General features: G+C 37.6%; 1 long non-coding RNA gene across 1 annotated transcript in view; it reads left to right on the forward strand.

The window, feature by feature from the left end:
* The first annotated feature begins 8,800 nt into the window (after positions 1–8,800).
* Positions 8,801–16,632, forward strand: part of LOC126108742 (uncharacterized) — a 336,956-nt gene continuing 329,124 nt past the window's right edge. The window contains exon 1 of the long non-coding RNA XR_007523617.1: positions 8,801–9,681. This is a non-coding gene — a long non-coding RNA (uncharacterized LOC126108742). The remainder of the gene's footprint in view (positions 9,682–16,632) is intronic.

Raw genomic sequence — 16,632 nt, forward strand, 5'->3', positions numbered from 1 at the left:
TCCCATAAGATTTCACACACAATTGAACATTTTTGAGAAACACTGCATTCAAGATATACTGATATGAAAGTAAATTTTTGATTATGATATCAATGAAACAAATAAAACCTGAATAGACTTTGTGCATGACTTACAATGTGTAGTGCCTGAGAAGAAACCAGATGTAAAAACAAAAATGAATAAAAATAAGCAGCACCAATATCTCACAGACTCACTAGTTCTTGGTTCAGTATAATACAAACAAGAACCAAATATTATTTATCTTTAATCATTTTAAAATAAAACTAATAGAATTTTTTTCTAAAATTAAGTTTGGCAATAATGTTTGTGATATAGGAGGGAGGGGAAATTAGCTAATACCTTACACACTCTGGGGTAGGGACAATGACCTTATAATGGTTGCCACCACAGGCAAGAAGTAACATATACTTTATCGACTATAGCAGGTAATTTCTATATTTTGAATTTACATTGTTCATATTTACTGAAATTATTTTCCCGACATTGATATAATCCTCGAGTGCTTCGCATATGTGCCACTGCAGATTTCAGGAACTCTGTGTGATGCAGCTGTTGTTGAAATTCGAAATAAATGTTTTAGACTTGTGTAAATGTTTCCAGTTGTTGGCACGGAGCGTAAGTGCGAGTCTCTCTTCAGCCGAGGTCTCCAGTCTATAGTCACGGTATTGATTTTAGTTTTCCTTTCAATACGTGTTACCAACCAGCGAAAGTCATCCACCAACATACATATCGAAGCAGGCCTTATGAAGTTAGTTACTAGTGAACTGCCACCACATATCTGACGCTTCCACAAAAATTCAGACCGAAATTTTTCTCTTCCTTCGCTGCTTTGTTTCCTGCATCAGCAACAGCGCAGTTGACGTACACGACAATCCTTTCTAGATATCACTGTTTTCATCGCAACTATTTCACTATCGCAGATTTCGCTTTTGTTCACTCTCTCAATACTCGTTTGCTGGTGCTTTCTTTCGCTCTTCTAGTGTAAACGCTTTTTCTTAAGTACAAGTGAATTGTAGTGAACTGTTGTCTGGATTGCTCGTTCGCTTGTGTTTGCTGCGGTGCACAGTCACTACACAGCAGACGGCGACAGGAGAGACAAGACTACACCGACAGAGTAAGGGACGTAGTTCACACAAGTTACGACATCCCGTTGAAGGGTCAATTGTAGTGTCTGATTCCAACCATCGGCTTTGAACAGTGATGTCATATCTAAGGCAAAGACGCTACATTGAGGTAATCTTTGAAAGTAACTGATCAAAAAAATAACTGATAAAAGAAAAAAAGAATGTAGCATACTATAAAATTATGTACAATCACAGGTGATTAATTACTTAGCCAAGATTTATATCGGAAAGAACTGAAGGTAACGAAAATAAATAACAGAAAAAGAGTACTATCCATGTCTGAAATAAATTAATATCGTAATTTATGTGAGTAAGAAAAGGACAGATAACCTTTAAATCTATTACAGTATAGCATGTGGTGAAATCATTATATTATAAAATAGCGTTAATATATAATAATTATTGAATCTAAAAATTCTACTGGGGGAAAGTGGGAGTTTTTGTGCATGGAGAAACTAAAATGTAACATAATAACAGAAAATGAAATAAATCGTAACATATATGAAACATTACAAAAACAGTAGCAAGAAATGTGAAGAAACTGACACACAAATCCTGAAAGAGCTGTCGGTATACAAGTAATGAACAGTCACATAAAGTAACAAATGTTGGCATCAGTAAGTAGCATTAAACGATGTAGGTCAGTTCTATTTACCGATTCCAGCCATTTCATGGTTCATTATTTAGATAGTTTATCCAGCAGGTTTGGGCACTGGGTAATAGGGTTTCACCATTAATAATTACTCTCTGAACTACTACAGGAAAGTAACAAATATTGGAATCAGTAACCCCAATTGACCTAATTGGTTTATTCTGTTTACCGATTCCAGTCCTTCTGTTGTTCATTATTTAGACAGTTTTAGTAACACATATATACAGTACAGTGTTATAGGACTTCTACATTTACTATTACTTTTTGCACTACTATGAAAAAGAAAAAAAACTTGGAATCAGTACGGTACTTTCGTATTCCCTGGATCATTTGCACAACAAGTTTTAATGATGTGGAAAGTCATTTTACGCTCAAGTAACAAATTTACAATATGCTGCTACATCCAGACTATTTACAGGGTGCTTTTATTATTTTTTAAGTATAAAGAAGTTAATTACTAATTACTACCAACCACATTTTACACATTATTGGTACACAAACAGAAATACAGAACAGTTGTTATCGAGGAGAATCTTTTCAGTTGGTTTTCAAATTTAACTTTGCCGTGTGTCACATGTCTCTGATGAAAATTTTGATAGTAGTAATGTGCTTCACTTTTTGTGCAAAAGACAACCTCAAATATGGATAGTGAACGTCATTTTTTTTTCTTCTGGTATTGTAATTATGCACATCATTGCCCCTTTTGAATTGTAGTGGATTATATACAGCAAACTTAATGAGGGAGTTAACATATTGTGATGCAGTAGTCAAAATAACAAACTCCTGAAACAGATGTCTACAAGCTAACCACGGGTAAGCACCACATATTATTCTTACAGCACTTTTCCGAGCAAAGAAGACTTTCTAAAAGATAAGTTACACCAGAACTTTATTCCACGTGACATTATTGAATGCAAGTATGGAAAATATGTTGCCTCTCCCCAATATCTGCGAGGTTTTCGAGTGCAAATATGGCCGAACTAACTTGTTTTAGGACTTACGAAAGCTTTTTATTTCCCTAGTAAGTCTAATCAATATAGACATTAAGAAAATTTTGATGTTCCACCCTATGTATCATCCCCCACCCCCCATTTGTTACAGTTATCATGGGTTTAGTACCCCTAACAGGGCAGAACTGCATAATTTGTACTTTTGAAATTGAGAGCAAGACCATGTGAACAAAACAGTCAATGATATGTTTAAGAAGACTGTTTCTCATTTCTTCTCCTGCTGTATACATGCTTGGATTGATTGCAAAACTAGTGTCACCTACAAAATGAACTAACTCTGTTTGTTGTGTGTTAGACGAGTAATAATTTACATGATAGCAGATCTATGACGGGACCTTGGGGAACCCTATATATGATTTCTCTCATTAGAAGAATCTACCCTGATTACATTGGTTGGTTTACTATGCATAACTTTTCACATTCCATTGGTTATATATGATATTATCTGTTGGTTGGCTGTGCCATCAATTCCATAAAACCTCAGATCATCTACAAGAATGTTGTGATTTACACACTCAGATGTCTTAGATAGATCACGGGAAATAACAACTGAAGCTATTTTGTTATTTCACGTCACAAGTTTTCATGCTCATCATGGAGCATTATGACTCCACAAACTGAGTGTCTCCATCCTGTTAGACCCTGTTGAAGAAGCAGACCAGAGATTATCTTCTCCTCGGTCTCTTGCCCTCGATGTTCCCTTCCGACATTATTTTCTCTACATCTTCTCACAGTATGGCCAAAGGGTGGAGAATTTTTTGATTGATACAAGAAGAAAGGCGTCTGGAGATATTCAGTTGCTCAACAACAAACATCTGTTCTTCTTTCCATCCATTTTATGTACAGTAATCTGTCAGCACCAAAGCTCAAATGCATCACTATGCTGCACACAGGTGCGTCTCTCGTGTCTTTGGACAAAATGATGGGTACTATTGATGCTCTAACAATCAGTGAATGACAAATAATAAGAATTAACAGTGAGACATTAGCAAAAGAAGATTAGCCATCATCTAAATTGGTGATGCGTGGGAAGCAGAAGCACCTCAAGAGGACAGTCGCAAATTGTATTCTTTCTCATCATAAAATATACAGTTTGTGTATTATTCAAGAAAGGAACAGCCAATGCATATAAAACTATCTGCATCTCTTGTCGCAGCAGACCTGTTTCAGGGTAGTTAATCGTTATTGCCTCAATTTGTAAGAAAGTTAGGATTCCATTACATGCCTGTTTGTGTCTGGATGTTATTAATGCAGCACCAAGATACTAAAGCCTGGCACTTCCGTTTTCTGAGTGAATCAGTAGGGACGAATTTTTACAAAATCATTTGGCTTGATGAAACCTGGGTAAAAGCGGGATACAGCTTTGGAAAAGGTTGTAAATATGATACCATCAGCAGTAGTGTGGCAGCTCAAACTGACATAGAGAAGTAAAATAACTGTAGAGCACACTGGAACTTCAGAAAGTTTCATTCCTAGTTGTCTGCTGTTATTAAGTTCGCAGAAGACCTCCGAAGAAGTGAGGCACAGGACTTTTGTAAAATGGTTTTAGGATACTGTACTTAAAAACGTTACAAAATAAGTCTGTGATTTTTATGGATTACTATTTATATTATTCAGTACACAAAGTAGAACACCCACAAAGACAGTGAGAGGGAAAAAAAGACATTATTTGCTGTCTAGAGAAATGAAACGAACCTGTTGACAGTAACTTGAAATGCTGGCACCTCCAACATAGTAGTTGCCCATTCACTTGTTGCCCATTCACTTGCCAGTCCATTCAACTGTGGACTGGCTTTTCTGGGTGATGTCTAACTACTTATAGATGTAGGTAAGAATGAATTATTATTTAGAAAAGAACATAATGCAAAGAAATATGGCTTGATTGGAATTTAGTTTTTTATGGCCTAAAGAATCAACAGAATTCTGAATTACATACAACTTTGCTGGCTAATAATTTACAAAAATGAACATTATTTTTCTTCTGCATTGTGAGCCTTGTCTTCTATATGAATGAGAAAAAGTGCAAATTGAAATGGATTACTTGAAATAATTAGTATGTTGATTCATCAATGCTGTTCATCTGATGGTATAGAAAATTTAAGTAAGAAAGTAGTTGAAGTCCAGAGTCTAACAGTGGCTCTGACTAAATCTGCAATGGGAAACACTGCTGTATAAAAACTTCATGGGCAGTGCCGTGCAAATTTCAACATGTGGTCAGGATTCTGGTGTGGTAAGCATGAAGGGAGCTTAGAAGACAAGTTACACATATCATCCCATGCAAAGATCACTGTCCAAGGAGATTGACGCATTGTCAGAAAGGGTACACATTGCAGGTTTCCAGCACATACAGGTGTGTTACAGTACCGACTGGAAATTTACTGTAAGTTCATATATAAGGTGCAGTGTACTGAATTTCTGTGAATGCCTTTTGGTGTATGGACCAAATGCAATGTCATGTCCATCCACAGTGAAATTGTGGCAACAATTTGACCAAGGTCGAACAGACCTGGGCAATGCTGGTTGGTAACTCCAGGTCTTCCACTGTGCAATTTTCGGCAAGGGGGGGGGGGGGGGGGGGAGCTTTTCCAATAATGTCAACATTCATACAGCATGGTTCCATGGCCTAGGAGCAGATTTCTATTGTTGAGGAACTGAACAACTGTTCAACGTTCTGACCATTGTTTACAGAGACTTGGCGACTGTGCTGAAAAAAATAGTGCCACATATCTGTGTCACTTGGAAGTGTAATGCAGCATCCAGTAAAAGTTATTCTGCCTGCAATGATAAAGTTTACCATACAAAGAGTGGTTCAACAATTTGAGATTTATCACGTCACGTTGTTCTGGGTCTGGTGAGCTTATAAAAGTATTTTTTAAAAAACTGCCATAATTTGAATTTGTTGCCACATAATTTGCAAATCTCTTCAGTATGTTGCTTCAGAGTTCATTGGTTTCTGGTGTGAATTTACTCCCTTTGTCAGAAAAGTTCCAGGACAGGTATTTTAAAAATTAGAAAATTACACTTACCAAGTAATTATCTTAGCTCCTATCGAAATTAGTCCCCTTGGCTCTCTATACACAGTGGCCAACGTTTCTGGAGGTCTTGGAAGCAAGCAGGAAAATTTTCAACTGCAATTGCTGTAAGGTCATTTCTCACAGCCCGTTGGATGTCTGCAACATCCTGATGGAGCTTTCCTTTCAGTCACCCTTTCACTCAAACAAGGAAAAAACAAAAAACTGTGAGGTGAAAGGTCAGGTGAATATGGTGGATGTGGGATGGCAATAACAAAATGTCTGCCCAGCTTTGGGGTATTGCATTGTCATGCAGTGAAAACCAGTACTGAGAATGTCACAAATGAGGGCGGTGATATCAAATGACTTGTTGTAAATGTTTCAAGACTTCAGTGTAAAGAGTTTGGTTCACTGTTTGAACTGTAGGAGTATACTCATGGCGAATAATCCCTATCAAAGGATGCGGTCAACATTTCCTATATTCTCAAAGGTTGTCATTTGACTTGTATTTTTTAGGCTGGTAATCCAGGTCTCCGCCATTCAGCACTTTGACACTTGGTGTGAGTGCTATACTGGTAGCACCAACTTTCTTCCTCAGTAATAACCTTTGCCAGAAATGAGGGATTGTCCAATTTTCACAAGTGGTTTTCCAGAGCGTAAAGCAGAACATAATGTTAATTCATTGCTCACAATCGGCATTCATTGTGTGACCATAACTAAAACCTAAAAGCGTGTTGCTAAGCACAGTCCTGTCACTTAGTGATTTTACATGGAATGTGGCCAAGTTCATTTCAAGGACACACTCGTACCATGTCACATAAAAACAACATTTTTCAGTTTTGCAAACTTTGAAATAAAAAAAAGAAAAGCTTGTCCTGACACTTTTTTGACAGAGGGAGTATTTTAACATAATTTATATATGTTACAGTGACTGATTATGAAAAAAACATGGTAGTTCCACAGCTACATAGTATTCTGCAGTCAGTGTGAAGTGCATGGCACAAAGTACTTCCTGTTGTAATTGATACGTCTTCCAATTCCATTAGCTTGTATAAATCTGTTTGTACTGTGTTTAAAATGCAAAGTATTTATAGTAAAGCAAAAGGGTATGTTACATCCAGAGAAATTATGCTGTTCGAGCAATGACATTTCTACAGACTAATAGTATGCTCTGATGTTTAAAGCTTTCCCGGCGTACTGATTGTTCCATAAAAACACGGGAGAACTGCCGGATATCAGTAACTTCCTGCCACGATATTTCGGCGCAGAGTCTTCTGGCCATCTTCGGGTGAATGCCACTGTAGTAGTACTGGCGAGTACACGCTGAGCTCCGCTATTTAAAGCCTTCTGAGGTGACATTGCGCATGCGCTGCTCAGTGTGCGAGTTCATAACGGCTCCGTGCGCTGCGCCTCGCGCCCTCCACTGCGAAAGCCTGGCGTATCGGTGTCAGGTCGATTTCCATCTTTATGCAGATAACTACGTTGACTACGAAGTTTCTCTATAACAGGATTCCAAGCAGAGTTCAGCTGATAACCGCTATCTCGATTGATGAGAGTCTTGTTGTCAGACAATAGTATGCTGACTGGGAAAATTCTTTAAAGGAATAAAATACAGGATGTACATAAAGTTTGGGAACACTTTGAATTATTTATTGCACAAGAACTAAATATTGTAGAAATGTCATACATATGGCATTTTGTAGAGGAAATCTGAAAGTGTTTTTTTTTTTCCCCAAACATTCGATGTGTGAACCATGAGTGAGTGAGCTGGCAGATGTCAATACGGTAATCAAATTCCTGCCATACCCGTCTGAGCATTGCATTGTTGACTGTGGCAGTCGCTTCCCGTATTCTCTCCCGGAGCTCCCCTACATCACGTGGTAGAGGCGGTACATGCACCACATCTTTAATATGTCCCCACAGAAAGAAGTCACACAGAGTGACATCTGGGGATCTGGGAGGTCATTTCGAACTCCAACACACAGAAAGCTTGCTCCGCACCTGAACTTGGCATGTTTGCGACTGGTGCTGACTATAAGCAAATTACCAAACTACACTGTGGCGGTATAAGTGAAGAAAAAAAAAAACTTCCAGGGTTTCTCTTCAAAATGACATATCTATGATATCTGTACAGTGTTTGGTTTTTGTGCAATAAATAATTGAAAGTGTTCCCAGACTTTATGTACCTCCTGTATTTATTTCAGTGGATTAGCTTCCACTTAACACAAAACATGACACTGCAAATTGCCACCAGTTAAACAAAAAATTAAATGCACTTCCTCCACAACTGACCTGACTACCTACATTCAAGGTTTAAACGTTACTGTCAGATACTGACAAGTAACAGTATTGGCTATAAAGATGCACAACTGGTGATATAACATTACAACAACAACTTTGTTACAGTTGTAGGGAAGCATTTTCTGCAAAACACAGAAATCCACTCAAGTAAACATTAAGCTACCAATACAAGATGAACAGTGAATATCTGGTACAACTGAGTCAGTAGCAGCATTGTTAAAAATGGCAGCATCCCTGCTGATTCACTGTATTTCATTTAGTGTGCATAATCGCAGAGCATATTAAAAGGTTTACTACCAGTTCATCCCAATGTATTATGTTCCTATAATTTCCTTGTTCCTTATTAAGCACTGTATTCAGCATTGAATAGTAGCTCTAGGAAGCTTTGGTCCTGATGTACCATATTGAACCTCCAGTATATGGAGACTACTTCCTGCCATCTTTTCACTGTTTTCAGATGCAACTGCTGCTTCCATCTTCTTTGCACATTTCAGTGATGTGAAAATACAGCCTGTGTGATGACCATTAAATGCAGTTTAATGGACACCTTTTGTGTAACAAATTAACAGTTATATTAACCAATAACAATAATAAAAACATGAGGAAGGAAGAATGGAGTAGGAGTCCATTGTTGAAGTGGTCTGCAGATTTACAGCACAGGTTATAAGTTATTATCTCAAAAAGTTTATTATTCTTTTCCCACATCACTAACACATTCTGTATACCACAGTTGTCACTATAATACTGCTGAATGCTCTCACTTATACACTAATATACATTTTTTTCACTGAACACACATTCTCTTCATCACTTCTTGTTGCTGGAAGACATTTGGAAAGAGTACAAGCTTTTTGTGCAAATTAGACATTTAACAAGTAATCTACTGCAATGAACTGCAAAATTAACAATGACAGACAAAAGGCACTTACCAACAGCTCAATGGAGATGTGCATTTTCTACATATGATATTGTCTGTCTGTGTGTGTTGGCAATTGCCAAACACGCATTGCAATAACAATAATGGAAACCCATGTGCAGAAGAATTCATCCACACACACTCCAATACAAACTGATCACAAAATTCTGACCAGGAAACTTAGCTTCTCAATTATTTCGGAAGTGGAAACACTTTTATCTTCCTCAAACAACAATATTGCTAGCACATTTCTTTTAATTATAAGTACAACAAACACTGCAAATACACTCCTGCAGAACCACAAAAACACACACACACACACACACACACACACACACACACACACACACACACACAGGGTATTAGGAACCTAAGGATGCACCAGCATGTGAAAGTATTTTCCATTACCAGTTGCCATGTGCCACTACAATAAGGCAGTCATACACTATCACATTACATTTTTATGTGCGGATAACTTAACAACAAGACATAGCCAATAATCACCAAACTACATCAGGAATGATTTAAATCAAGTTTTTCCTAAAGTGGCTCTTACTCCTTTCTGTTTGATACATCCCTATACAGCTCATCAGTGTTCTTTCCCCAACCAATGGGTATTTAAAAACCTCAATGGAAAACTCGATGAGTTTTTTTTATTATTTATTTTTCATTTTTTATTTATCTGTGATTTTGGTTGCCACACTATCACAATAAGTAGCAGCCTGCTAGAAATATCATGTGGAATAATCTGATAAAGGAAATCTTTCAAAAAAAGAAGGGGCTTCACCACAAGTATTTACCTTTGGGAATGATTTACTATGAGTTTTGAGTGTGATGTCTTTTTACAGATATGAAAGATGAATAGCTAGTGGAGAAGTAGGAGAGCAAAGGACAGACATGTTAGATATATGGAGCCGTCTTTAGATGGCAAAGGTACCACTGCCTGTCAAGAGCAGCCAGGGTATTCCACCAACAGGATACACCCTTCAAACGCCATTACGACATGCCACTACTACTGCATTGGTCCTATAATTGATGGAGGTATGTTATGAACCATATTACAATGTCGTGAAGCCTGTTAGGATGTAAGATCAGTACACTGATCAAGGAACGTCTACACTATCAACCCAATACAGAAATGAAACACATGGCACAGGACACGAGATAATCCAAGAGAACCAACATTTGGTTCAAAGGTTACAGAAGAAGGCTGCCCTCAGTTCTTATGACGTGGATCACCCAGCGTCAGAGTAATACGAGAAGATTAATTGGATACAATAGAAAATTTTCCCCAAATATGCCAATGGAGCAAAGTACAGCTTTCATATATTAATTCCCCACAATTTATGTTACCCAATTTTTTTTTTCTTATTTTGACACTTATCCAAAAGATTCCACTTGTATTGGCAAGTTCTTGGCCTCATACAACTTACCTTAATCTGCACAAGTCCTCTTTATGAAATGATATGCTTGTGATTGTTTTACTATTGCAACAAACATTTTCAACAAAGAGTTCAGCATTACACAATACCTCACAACTCCTGGCCACATAAGTGTAATCAGTGAGCTTCCAACAAATTGGCCTACAGTAATAATTAGGACTTTGAGTACAAAATAGTGGATCTTTCTCGTGAGTTGTAGCCACCTGTGTCCTCACCTTTCAATGGAACTCACATTAACACAAGTATGACAACACAAGACCGCCCGGTTTGGTAACAGCACTACATAACAGCTAACAGTTCCAGGCAAAGATCCAGCTGAGGTAACTGCATTTCTGTTGAGCCAATGCTCTGTTTTAGACTGAGTGTAGTATAATAGGTTGGTAGATGGAGTTGGAGTGAAACCTGCAGTTTTAAAGAGAATTCTGTTCAAATGTTGGGAGGATCCTCAGCAAGCAAACTGGAAATTAGTGGGAGACACATGGAAGCCAATAGCTACACAAATAAGTAGATGACATTAGAAAATGACAAGCAGCAGCAGTAGGAATGGATGTGGGTGAAAATTTGTAAGGTGTGGCAAAGTGAAGAGGCAGCTTTTATTTAGTAGTGGGTGTCAAATGGATGGTGATGAAGAATGAAAGTGAGGACTGACGGTCAGGGGCAATAGCGGAGAGTAATGACAGTCTTAAATAACTGCTAAAAGCGGGTAAACTGCCAGTATTTGTGACAGTATTTATGAAACTTAATATTCCATTTTTTAATTTTTTCCTTGAGAATTAATTAATTCAAAACAGACTCATGCACAGTACACTCAAGTAGGGACTCATCTCATTTTCTGCCATTAAAAGAAGGGTTTTCATGTTTAAATGTGTCCCTAAGATCCTTGAAGATGACCCACCTTAAGTACATCTGAGAAAACATGTATGACAGTAGCCACAGCCGAAACGCAAAATTTTCATCACCCAGTTACATCTCTAATCCACAGTTAAATAGTTAAAAAAATCCTGTCTCCAAAACGTTTATGGCAGAAAGAGTTTCTGTCATCTGATACAGGTTATTTTTGTGAGAAAGCTAGCATGAGCTCAAAGTCACTCATTGTTTCACTACTTGACCATCATAGCTTACCTTCAACCCAACAGAGGCCATTTTTCCCCCAAATCAGGATTTCTCATTAATTTCCTTTGTGAAGAATCCAGTTGTCATAGTACCAAATGACTAGGATACAGTCATTACTTCCTCTATACAATATACGGTACCCTTCGGTATCTGTAATATAGAGTATTCCTACGTGTGGGAGGAAGCTGTTGCTCAGCCTTTCACATGTCCAGTGAAAAAACGTGACAACCACAAAATATTGAGAATGTATGCAGCTACAGTATGTGCCAGAACTGCTAGGCATATCTTCGAGATCTATTGCACTCTGGAACAAAATGAAATCTCTTCAACAGTTTACAAGAAAGAGATCGAAATTATTAAGTCAGAAGCCCACCTCAAATTCATCTCTCCTTTCTCAACCCAAAACTTCAAAACAGTGATAGCTTTGGGACAGTAATTTTTGAGAACATTTTTCTTGAACAGTAGTTTTCCTTAGTACTTTAAAATGTACATAAACAGTCTCGACCACAAGAACCGTTATTTTTGTGGTTGCTAGTTTCCTTCCGTTACTATCTGATGGTAGGTGGTATGGACTCCACAAAACTCCGCAGTTGACATTAAAGCAGTTCGTAATGCCTGCTCTGTTCTCTGCCAACACCTGTCAGAATTATATGTGGTCTGAAGGTGGTCAGTAACTGACAGAAACCGGTAACTACAAAAATAAAGTTTTTTGCAGTCGAGACTGTTTATGTTCATTTTTAAGCTCTGGGACAAGCAGAAAATCGACCAAAGTTGGTAGTGAGTGAGTCTGACAACACTAGTTGGGAGGCAACATAAATGGCAGAGTTTTCTGCATTTCTAATGTAATTTTTGTTTTTCTAGGAACTTGATATGTTCCAAGCGTGATTTTCTGACAAGACATTCATCACTGAGGACTGTATTTTATTAGAATATTTATTTTTGTTAGGACACAAATTACATTACTTGAGATGCCAAAGGCACATTGCTAGAAGGATTAGGAAGTAATATACAAAATGTAATGGAGACGAGACAGCAGACAGTCAGATTGAGAAGATTTTAGTTGCTGGCAAATCTTTGGGGTTGCACTTTCATGGTCCACAAATGTTTTTGGCCCTGACATGTCATATAGAACAAAGTCAGATATCTCCACAGCTGCTTCTGATTCTGCCATGTCTTGCTGAGACTCAGGTCAGTCATGTGACACGAGTATTGTGAAAAGTGGGCATGGTACGTGTTTTAATGTGATTGACAGACATCCAGCAAAGATGAAACTTAACTATTGATTCTTTGGAGCTACTGTTCATCAAGAAATTAATAGTGGACAAAGAACAGCAGAATTAGTACAGATCATTGACCAAAGTGTCCCTGCACAACACTGGTATTTAAAATTGTGACAGTGCATCTATGCCATTGTTTAAAACATGCATCAAAGCCAGTTTGGAATAGGGGTTCAGTATTTTGCTTTTTGATCCACTGTTTTAAAGCTGATTTTATGTCATCCATGAACCAAGCGTGTGGTGATGCTGCAGCCAACATCAGCTGTGTGTGGTATTGCGCGAAAGAGTCGGGTTACAGAGAAACAGATACTGCTGTGCCAACACATGTCACAGATGTCAATTGAGGATGTGTTGTTGAAGTGATTCACAGTGACAGACATGGTGACAAAAATAGGTTAAGAAGCAAAAGTTTGATTTTTTTTCCCCAAAATTGGTTTTGATGCCTGGGTTCAATGATGGTGCAAATGTGTATAAATGCATGACAACTATGTTGAATAGTTGTGTTGTCTAGAGGGCTATGATCTGTGACAATTCCAGTGCTGTATGTTCATTATTAAATATTTTTATCAATCCACATACCACTAAGTCTCATGGCTTCTTTTCTGTTATAATCATCCACATATTTATGTACTTTGATGGCTTCTCTATATAGCTGTGGACAACATTTCATCACTGTATATGAAATATTTGTATTTACATTTCTTTCCAATGCCTAACTCTTCATTCGGCAAAACAAAGTGGCACCAGGAGCATCTCTGACGATGTCAAAACACAGCTCTGGACAAAATGCGAGACCTAAAACGTTAACCACACAAGTTGGAAGATTCGTTAGCAACTAAGACAACTGGCCATGAAAGCATTAACTGTGTGCTGAGCAGGTTTTACCACTGTCTTGAAAAAGTTTATTTTTGACTGGGGATAGTTTTGTAACCCACACCTATTTCAGTGGTGGTGCAATCAGTGTACCCCCTGCAAATCCTATAGCGACTCAGTGGGAACTGAAGACAGTGTTAACTAGTGGACAGATTACCAGAGACTTAGAGACAGGATGCAACATTAATGAAAGACAGAAGGGCTATATATTGAAAGATGTCCGGCCGAGGGATAACGACATGCGGAACGTGATGGCCATGGTGCCAAATTGTGGAGGATGATGTAATACTTTACATTAAAAAATAAATCAGCCTGACATTTATTTGGATGCTGTTGGCCCCTCTGCCACATTTTCCAGAATATGATGTGATGACAGTTTTGGATGGATTATATAACTAGTGGAATACAAAAAGAAAACTACATAGGATTCGGAAGAGGTTCTAGGCAGTGGATGCACACACAGGTAAAGTAGTAAACTTTGTGGCTAATTTTTGCAGCTCTGTACTTCAGTCTGCAATGCAATGTTGTCACTGTTTTTCATCACAGCCAGAATTCTTAGAACACAATTTGTGTCCAAAACTTACTGTGTTTTGCGGTAAAAAATGAACACAGTCTGTGGAATTTGAGTGGTTGGTAACAGTGTACCTCGCACATTTTCACTCAGTGTTGGCCTGTGGCATAATCTTCACTCATTCATTAATTCGCATACTGTGTACGGTAAATCCCATCATAGTGGAGAGCCTGCAGCAATGCGGGCTGATATGAGTCACGGATCGCCAGGCAGAAGCAGCCACTCTAGGAAACATCCACAAAGCACACTCACTACCAATTGAGGCTCTATCGCAGAGAAGCAGAGGTCAAAAAAGTACTTAGTCTATAGTGAGAATATTGAGTAAAGTGGAAAAACCAACATCAACAGATAAACATATGTTCACTCTTTTGTCTTATCTGAGGTAAATAATAATGAATTTAGGACAAACAGCCAAAATACTAGAAGTAAAAATGCTTTTCATGTAGACTATGATTCCTGACTGGGGTTTGGGACTGAGTTTTATGTTCTGGTGAAAATGTTTTTGGAATGTTGCCAACAGACATCAGATAGAGAACTGGAAATCTCCAAATATTCAAAACTAAGGTGCAGTGGTACCATCACACTTACAGGTTATCAGAACAATGGAGTTTTAAATGCCCTAACACTGATAATTAGTCAGGTTTAACTAGGGTCTAACACATACAGTCATGACATTCCGACTCATTTTTGTTATATATTGCAACAGCAGTTTCCAAGCCAGCAGAAAGCTACGTTTACAAATATGGTATCAGACTAGTGCAAACAGTATCATTTATGTTGATTTCTAACAGTTTTTACAATAGGGAACTTCATGTACTGCCGTAAAAATAAGCACTAACTATGAAAGAAAAAGAAGGAAGAGTGGGTGAGACCACATTTGTCTTTCTTTGGTTTCCTAAGGGCCTTGGGAGGTATAAAACAGTCTGTTACAGAATAGTTTGTTTATAGTTCCCTTATAGCCTACAGATATTTGCTGAAGCATGTTTTTTTTTTTCTTTAACCCTTGACCCAAAACAATAGTCTCTCAGACCCATCATTCATTTTAAACATTCATTCTAAAACATGTGGCATGTAAAGCAACATTCATCAATGAGCTTGACTTTGTCAGCCTAGCAATAAGACATATCATTTCGAAGTTAGTGCAAAATTGAGTGCCTGTGTAACCACATTTCACATTATGTGTAATAATTAGGTGGGTACAACACACTGCATGTTTCTAGTCACTACATATTTTGCTTTCAGTTGATATTTTGGATATTCTTATTTTATAGCTTTTTATTGTATGTGTGAATTTATGCTATTTTTAGCTTCAGCATGCAGCAACTTTCTAAGAAGACTAAGGGGTCTGCAGTTGAACCAAAGAAGATGAAGTGGAAAATGGGAAAAACAATAACATTTTTGATGATTCTAGTATCGATTCTGACTTTGTAGTAGCTGATGGTCACCACAAAACAGGAGTGGAACGGTGAAGACGTTGCTTTACTGGAAGGAGAGCCTGTTTGAATTGTACCACAGCTAATTACTCACAGCAAACACAGTAATTTTATGGCAAAGATAATTTCAAGCAGAAACATTCAGTCTGTTACAGCAAGAAAAACAGCTCAGCATAATATTTTGGAAAGAGGAATGGTTCTACTAAAAGCAGAAATCGAATTTTGGTGCAAATGCCTATTAAATCTCAAACACAGGAGAATTTATTTGATGACACCTTAGAGGCATACCAAATGATAGAAGGGAAAAGAAGAAGATGTGTATAAAGTACCCAGCATAAAAGAAAGAACTGGTGGTCTCATAAGTGCATCAATCGTGCTCAGCCAACATTCATGGAATGCAATAGGAAGATGTGCATTGAGTGTGAAAAAGTTCTCTGAATTGCTTTTGTTTGCATTTTCTGCAATCTTTCATTTATACTCATGAACATCGTGATTGATGTCACAATATTAAATCATTTCAAGATTCTTACTAAATGACTGCACATATGTTTTGTATTCATTTTGAATACTGTAAGTTCTCAATAGTATTGCATCTACTCATAATATGAAACAGTTGACTATTCACTTAATTTTTGTCAGCTAATGTGGGGATATGTGATAATATTACAAGCTTTAGGAGACATGTTTCTTGTTACATACTTGAGAGATGTTTTGGGTTAGGGTCTTAAGAACAAAAAGTACTAGTAAACAGCAGAAGAACTGACTTTTTGCAGAAAGACACCCATGTTGAGTATCTACTCAATGATGTTAACTCTTTTCATTACAGTTCCAATCAAATCAGAGAATATGTAATGTAGGAAAGCTGTTTGGAACACAATACCTGCATTA

The sequence above is a fragment of the Schistocerca cancellata genome, chromosome 11, assembly GCF_023864275.1.
Source record: "Schistocerca cancellata isolate TAMUIC-IGC-003103 chromosome 11, iqSchCanc2.1, whole genome shotgun sequence".
Lineage (NCBI taxonomy): Eukaryota > Metazoa > Arthropoda > Insecta > Orthoptera > Acrididae > Schistocerca > Schistocerca cancellata.